A 7,459-nucleotide genomic window follows, 5' to 3' on the forward strand; every position below is an offset into this window, starting at 1 on the left:
TTCATGGGTGTATACCTATGTCAAAACTTATCAAGCTGTACATTTAAAATATGTGCATTTTATTGTAGGTCAATTATACCTCAATAAATTCATTAAAAAAAATCCATATTGTTAAAGTCCTTGCTAAAGGCCTCTTTCTGGAAATAAGATGATGGAACGCATACCTAAATGTGCCAGCAGATAAAGGCTTGAAAGATGCTGGACTTGTGTCTGAAAGGCTTGGAGAATTTTACTTGGTTTTTATCATTCATGTTGGTTCCTATGGGCTATACTGATGGGCATTCCATCAGTTGATTCTAGCAGTCCTAATAGGTACTTTCTTGATTTTCTCCAAATGGCTTAGATTTTATTCAAATGTCTCAGTACTTTTCAACCACCCAACCAAGCTCTCATGTTGACCTTCAGCCATTGTGACAAGGCATCAGCAATCATCATATCCTTTTACCAGGAGGGTCCATGTCATGACCACTTGTCTCCACATATAAAGGAAATGATGAATGGGCTGCTTTGGACAAATGGACTTGGAGTAGGGGAGGGGGGACAAATAGAGGCTGCTGTCTCAACAAGAACCACGCTGATGGCCAAAGTTGGGGACCGTAAGAAGACAGTGCCATCCTGTAGATGTAAGTGTTCAGCATGTCATCCGAAGGATTTACCACAGAGACAAAAAGCAAAGAAGTTATCCCAGGAAAAGAAGAAGAAGACAAGGTATTGATGACATTTTATGATTACATAAGGGGACTTTCAGACCTGAGGAATTGTCATCCTAGCTTGGGGGGTGTTCTAAGACGACACGGCTTTGTTAAAACGTAGCTCTCCATTTGTCTTCTAAAGACTGACTCCAGTTCTCCCCCAGAACTTGCCCCTTCTCCCCCAAACCCAGCTCTCTCCCCCACTTCCCTGTCAATCCTGGAAAGAACCAGATTTGCTGTTTGTTACTTATCTTCTTCATGTTGTAGAAGCTCCCACTAAAATTGCCCATTCAGTAGAAAGGTTGCCATAACCCCTGGACCTACCTTTTTGAAGGTGGATTTCTCAAACTCTTTGAAACCTTATGTCTCATGGAATCTCTGGGTAACTGAGCTGGGAAGATTCCTATATGAAAAACACACGGGTTTCCTGAGTGCAAACCTTACATTTTCTCATTCTTGTCTCCTTAGTCAGCAGCATATGTCAATGCTCTGGGTGAAGATGCTGACTGAATCCCCGCTTTTCCGTGTCATGTCTTCTCTAATAACCAGTGAAAAGAAAAGCCTCGTTTGGTGCAGGCCCAAGACCACCATAATCATCATTGATCATTCCCCTCTGCTCTAGGTCTGTAAATAAAATTTCTCCCCTTTCACTGACAAATGGTGTTGTGTGTGTTTTTATTTAGCTGGAGATTGGCGTGTGACAACCTGGAACACCAGGTAATAGGAGAAGCAGGGTGTGATTGGTAGAAGGATAATCAGGTGCAGCATGGGAAATATGTCGTTTTCGCCTTTGTTCCTGTTTAGGAGATTTGCTAAAGAAAGGTATGGTTGAGTTTTAGTTTGGGATAGGTTGAGATGTTTTCTGTATATGGAAAGAGCTTACTTGGTTTGAGAGACCTCCTATGGTACAACAACCAGAAAACCTGAAACCAGCTCACCATCAGCTCACACTCGTATTTTTGTTTGTTGGTAATTAGTAATGAAGATGCTTATTTTTCCAGCAACAAACCCAGGTCATGTCAACATGAAGTTCAGGAATTATAAACACAAGGAGGAACAGAAACATAACATAGGTTTAGAATGGTATATGTGTATTTGGAAGGTTTTTTTTTTAAACTTTATTGAGGAACAGTGTGTTTTTCCTAGGACCCATCAGCTCCAAGTCAAGTTGTTGTCCTTCAATCTTAGTTGTGCAGGGTGCAGCTCAACTCCAAGTCCAGTCACCGTTTTCAATGTAGTTGCAGGTGGCACAGCCCACCATCTCATGAGGGAGTCGAACCGGCAACCTTGTTGTTAAGAGCACACGCTCTAACCAACTGAGCCACCCGGCCGCCTCTATTTGGAACTTCTTAAAGGACAACATCATCAAGCTTCCCCCAGTAGTGTACTCTAGATATGATGCAGTGTTGGGCCTCTTTGAGGTCAAATAATTCTGATAGCTGTGTGTAATTCCTCACATAATTGAACCTGAACCTTGTTTTATTCACATAAAGGTACCAGGTCATCTCCTACCCCCAACCCATTACTATTAAATTGCAAATGTTCTGCTAAGCACAGCCTGCCTCCTCACCCTGGGATCATAAATGCATCTTTAAAAATCATGTTTCAGCAAGTACAAACCTAATCTATGAGTTTGAGGTTTCAAAACTCAATTCTCCTATTTTCTTTGAGACATGAAAAGGCAGAAACTGGAAAAGAGAGAGGGAATGCCTATTTATTGTTCAGCCTACTTAGGTAGGCCCCAGGGTTTTGTCATATTTCCTAGATGTTGATGAGCTTCTTGTTCCTGATGGAACGTGGCTTTCTTTGATGGTCGCTTTTGCTCTTGGGTGGTCACAGTTTCTTAGTGTGGGGGTGGGGAGCACTGGTAGTTTGAAGATGTTATGGCTGGGTTTCCTAGGCCCAAAAGCAGCGTCACCTTCCAGTAATACATTATAGTTATATCATTAGATGTAAGTATATCTTGCCGTGGTGCATTATAGTAATATGCTATAGTTACACCACTAGATATAATAAGTATATCTCATAGTACGTTGTAGTAATATGTTATACTATACCTTGTGATAGCATGCTGTAATAATATGTTGTGTGTACACTGTGCTTTGGGGGAAAGGCCAGAGTCAAGGAGGTCAGCAGCCTTTCCTGCTTCATTCTGGTGCCAGTTATCTATGCCGCACTCACCATTTTTGCCAAATTTACATAGACTTTGGCTCTGTGCATGCTCTCCAAGGGCTTAGAGGCTAGAGTCAAAGTAAGAGCACAGGGAGACCTGCTTACCAGGTGCCCAAACTTGAATTGAAGCGTGGCGACCTCTGAATCATCATGTCTAAGGCATTCAGTATTTATGGATGAAAGCCCCATATGACGTAATAAATCATGACCCCAGTTATACCTCACAGCAGCTTTTGTGAGTTGTCAGGTGAGAGGGCCACTTGAAAGTAAAGGGCTGGAGAGTACATATTTAAGTCTTTGCAGGAAAAAAGCAGCCATTGGATGGCCGCAGCCATGTTCCAATAAGACTCCACAAAAATGTCCACAGTTTGTACCATTATTTCATTTACCTCAGTTGTACCATGGAGGTAACCATTATCACAATTTGACAGTTGAAAGAGGCTGAATGACTAATCTGAAAAATCACCAAAAGATGGAGGCAATAGCATGTTCTTTTTTTAGTGTTTTTTCTACTCTCAGGGAAGAGGTTGTCCTGACTCTGCCTGTTTCAGCGTCCACCATTTTTGGGTTTTGTCTAAGTGTGTACCTTACTCTTCTGATGAAGAGGTTTGCTAACCCCTGTGGTAGCTTGCTCCTTCCATTGAAGGCCTTTGTCTTTTTCTGGGTTTCTTTATGCAGTGGACCATCTTTCTACTTGTCTTGGTTGTGGTCTTAGACTTCTTGTAAAAGGGCCATTTCAGGGGATGTGTGGGTAGGGTAGTGGGGCTGAGGCACAGAAGCTACTAGTCTTAAGCAGGCATTCCTCAGTGAAGAAGGCAGCTAACTGGCTACTCAGAGAGTCAGGGCCTTGTGTGATGCAATGAGCTTATAATGCCACAGTCACCATCATCCTTATTTCTCATAATAGCAGGTACTGAAACTGGCCCCAAATTAAAGTTTGTAAGTGTATAAATTTGAGTGCAATCCCTTTTTCCCTTTTACAACTCACTCCGTAAAATCTTTCTCCATTCTTTTTGCTTTCAAAATGTTATTACTATGAGCTTTCAATATATTCTCCAATTACATTAGATTATTTTATTCCAATAATAAATGTCCATGTGATGGTCTAGAAGCCAACTATGGCCCACAAATGTGTTTTCCTTGACACATGATGCATACCAACATGAGGTGGGCAAAAACCATTGGAACAATAGTTGCCACCATTGAAGTCAGCAGCTTTCATGTAAAATCTAGATTTTTGACTTCTTGGTTGCTCTTAAAAATTTGGCAACACTAGATACCAACTGACCAGAGTTCAGAAGTACCTTTTAGATGGGCCATGCACTCTTCCATTTGCCATCATCTCCACAATCTTTGCTTGTTTCACTTATGTTACCAGACTGGATCCTGAAGACACCGACTTTGTAACATCTGCCCTGAACCTTTGAGGTCTACCTCTTTGATGCTGTGGGTTCCACATCTCTCTTGGCCACATTCATCAAACAATCCAGAGGCCAGTATGATGTTCTAAGAAGGGGAGCCAAAGATAAGAATCTGAGATTGTGTACAGGGCATCCTTCTTTCTTTTGGATTTTGATTCTGATCCCTGGGACCACATGCTATCAGGGCCACTTCATTCCTAGCCCCAGAATCTCTTGTTTTTCTTGAAACATGATTTGATTTGAAATCCAAAAGAACGTAAGAGAAGAGAGCCAACTGTCTGTCTAGGTGTGACTTGGGTTTCCAATTGGGATCAAGAGACTCATAGTCCTCCTACCCCTGGAATGCAGCATTTTTGATGGGTATCACACGGTGGTCTCTAAAACATGGTCCCCATCTTAATAACTAGAACAGCAAGATCATTGTGTTAGGCCAAGGAACTGCCTTAAACAAGTCCTAGCCCCACAAGTACTTCTCCAGTGCTGTAAATCCTTGACCTACAGGAACCCTGCCTGACTGCTGTGTCTTTGGTGTTTGACAATAACAATGGCAAGGATGGTGATAATGTGACAAGACAAGTCAACAAAGTATTAGTGAGTGTGTATCCTCAGCATTTCCCCTTCCTTGTTGGAAGCAGAGATCCACATGTGCATTGTGTTCCCTTGCTTTTGGTCAGGGATGAAACAGAAGCTCTTGGAAGATAACTTCCTTCCTGCATTTCGATACCCCAAAACCCAAGCTAAAGAGGGCATTATGTTTTGGAGGAGACTTAATTTTACTCAGCCTCTAATAGAATCTGAGATAAGGTCCCTAGTACTGGTTTTCTGTTGGGAAGTAGATTCTAGGAAGCAGGAGTGAGAGGATAGGGTGCGTGGGTCAGGGCAGGAAGAGAATAAAGTGTGTGTTCCTGAGCTGATTACTGTTGTAGGCAACTGAGGGTCAGTCCCATTACAGACCCTCTGAGGAGCGATGTGAAACATGCCTCAGAATTGCCCCTCCAGTTTCTGAGAGGCTGGGACATTTATCCATTGATATTCATCCCCTACTCGTTGGAAATTTCCCTTGGGAATGTTAACTGTCCTCTTCTTGGGCTGCCTAGGTATTCGGAAATACTTGCTCTTTGTTATTTTCTTCTCTGTTCCTTATGGCTTCAGCCAAAAATGAGACAGAAAATGTATCATTTTAGATTTAACGTTGTGTATATGGTATATCTATCTATCTATCTATCTATCTATCTATCTATCTATCTATCTATCATCTATCTCTGCATTATATATCTGTATTATAATAGCTGCATACTACTCTATTATTTGGACTTACATAATCTATTTAAACAAGATCCTATATTTAGTGAATTTCCAATTATTTGCTTTTATTCAAAAATATATACAAAGATTATATACTTACACAGTATTGTGTGTGTGTGTCTGTGTGTGTGTGTATGTGTGTGTGTCTGTGTGTGTGTGTGTATATTTAAAGATTTTATTGGGAAATTGGGGGAGGGAACAACATTGGGGAATCGGGGAAGGAGAACAGACAAATTGCTGTCCTTTTTTTCTTCAGCCTAGTTGTGGAGGACGTCACTTTACTGGCCCATGTTGGTACTGTGATCACTGCACTCTTCCCGGGTGAGGCAGATTGGTCGCCAGTCACTGGACGGCCACTCACGGCAGCTCACAGCAGCTCACTGCTGCCTCACTGCAGCCTATGCTGTTGCTGGAGACTCACGGCAGCCCAGCTCCAGGTCAAACTGTTGTTCACCATCTTAGCTGTTGAGGGCACAGCGTCACTGACCTATGTGGGTTATGAACCGGCGGCCCTGCTGCTCAGAGCTCGCACTCCCAAGCCAACTCTTAACCAATGAGCCACTCGGCTGGCCCTATATTTTCTTAGGATACAACTATAGCATTGGAATTATAGGGGCAAAGAGGATAGCATCCTTAACACTCTTAATACATTTTTCTCCAAGTTGTTTTTCCGAGAGGTTTTATTGACCTATCATCCCAACAGCAGTGTCGGAGAGCATTCAGGCTGAACCTTGGCAATGGCCTGGGAAAGGATGACTAACAGAGGTTGTAAAATCTTATTGTTGAGAGAATTTTTAGCACAGTAGAGGTTTCTAGAGGATAGCTTAGAGGGTTTTCTACTTGAGTAGAAAAGGGATGAATGACATTAATTCTGAGTTCCCCACCTTCCCTGTTCTGAAAATGCTTCTTTAGAGTATCAGCTGAAAATGGGGCACATCCACCCATGTGCACATGTGCTCACACACAACATGCAGAATAGAGTCCTTATCTGGGGATATTTAATTACGTTTCCAAAGGTTTTGAATTTACCATCACTGTTCACTCTTATATTTTGTTTATATGTATGCTAAATGAATGGCCACGGGTTCTGTGTTCAAATCTCCATGACTATGTGGAAAAGGGTAAGCCAGATCAATGTTAAGATTCATGGAATATCAATATATATTACCAAATGCTTTGAAGAAAGTCCGACAAAGAAAAGGCTTAAGCTATTGATCAATAGAATTGGAAGGCACTTGCTTTTTCTTTGTCTCTTCTGTTTCCCAAGATTTGAACAAGAAATTTAAAAAAGAGATAAAAAGTGAAGATAAAGAAAAAGAGGGAAAAACAAAGTTTAAGATAAATTTCAGTTCAACCTTTGGTTTAGTGAGCACAGGCTGTATTTCTTAATTAGAACTCAGGTAAAGGACGGATTATGGCTACAACTATATTTTCCACTGCCTCCTCTGTCCTCCTGTTTGACCTCCTTGCCTCTCTTATCTTAAAGGCTCAGGGCACACTCATATCTGTCACCAACAAAAAATGGGCCTGGGTATCATTGGAAACAAGGAGAACAGAACCTAAAAATTCCCAACCCCCAAAATAAACTCTGACTTCTCCATTTTCTCTGAGGCTTCCCACTAGATCTTTTAAAAGTTCTCAGTAATGAGATAGTTTGTTAGTTTCATAAAGGAATTGGTAAGCAACTAATTTCCAATTCTTGTTGGTCCCCTACCAATGTTTCAGATGGTATTTCTCCAGAACACCAGGTGAGCTGCTGTGCTGCTCAGCCCCGGCACCAAACCCATTCCAAGCACAGTGTGGATATAGGAGGTCGAACAATTAAGTTTGTGAACTTGTTGCAACAATGTTGGTAACCTTTTTTTTTTT

The sequence above is a fragment of the Hipposideros armiger genome, unplaced genomic scaffold (genome assembly GCF_001890085.2).
Source record: "Hipposideros armiger isolate ML-2016 unplaced genomic scaffold, ASM189008v1 scaffold_38, whole genome shotgun sequence".
NCBI lineage: Eukaryota > Metazoa > Chordata > Mammalia > Chiroptera > Hipposideridae > Hipposideros > Hipposideros armiger.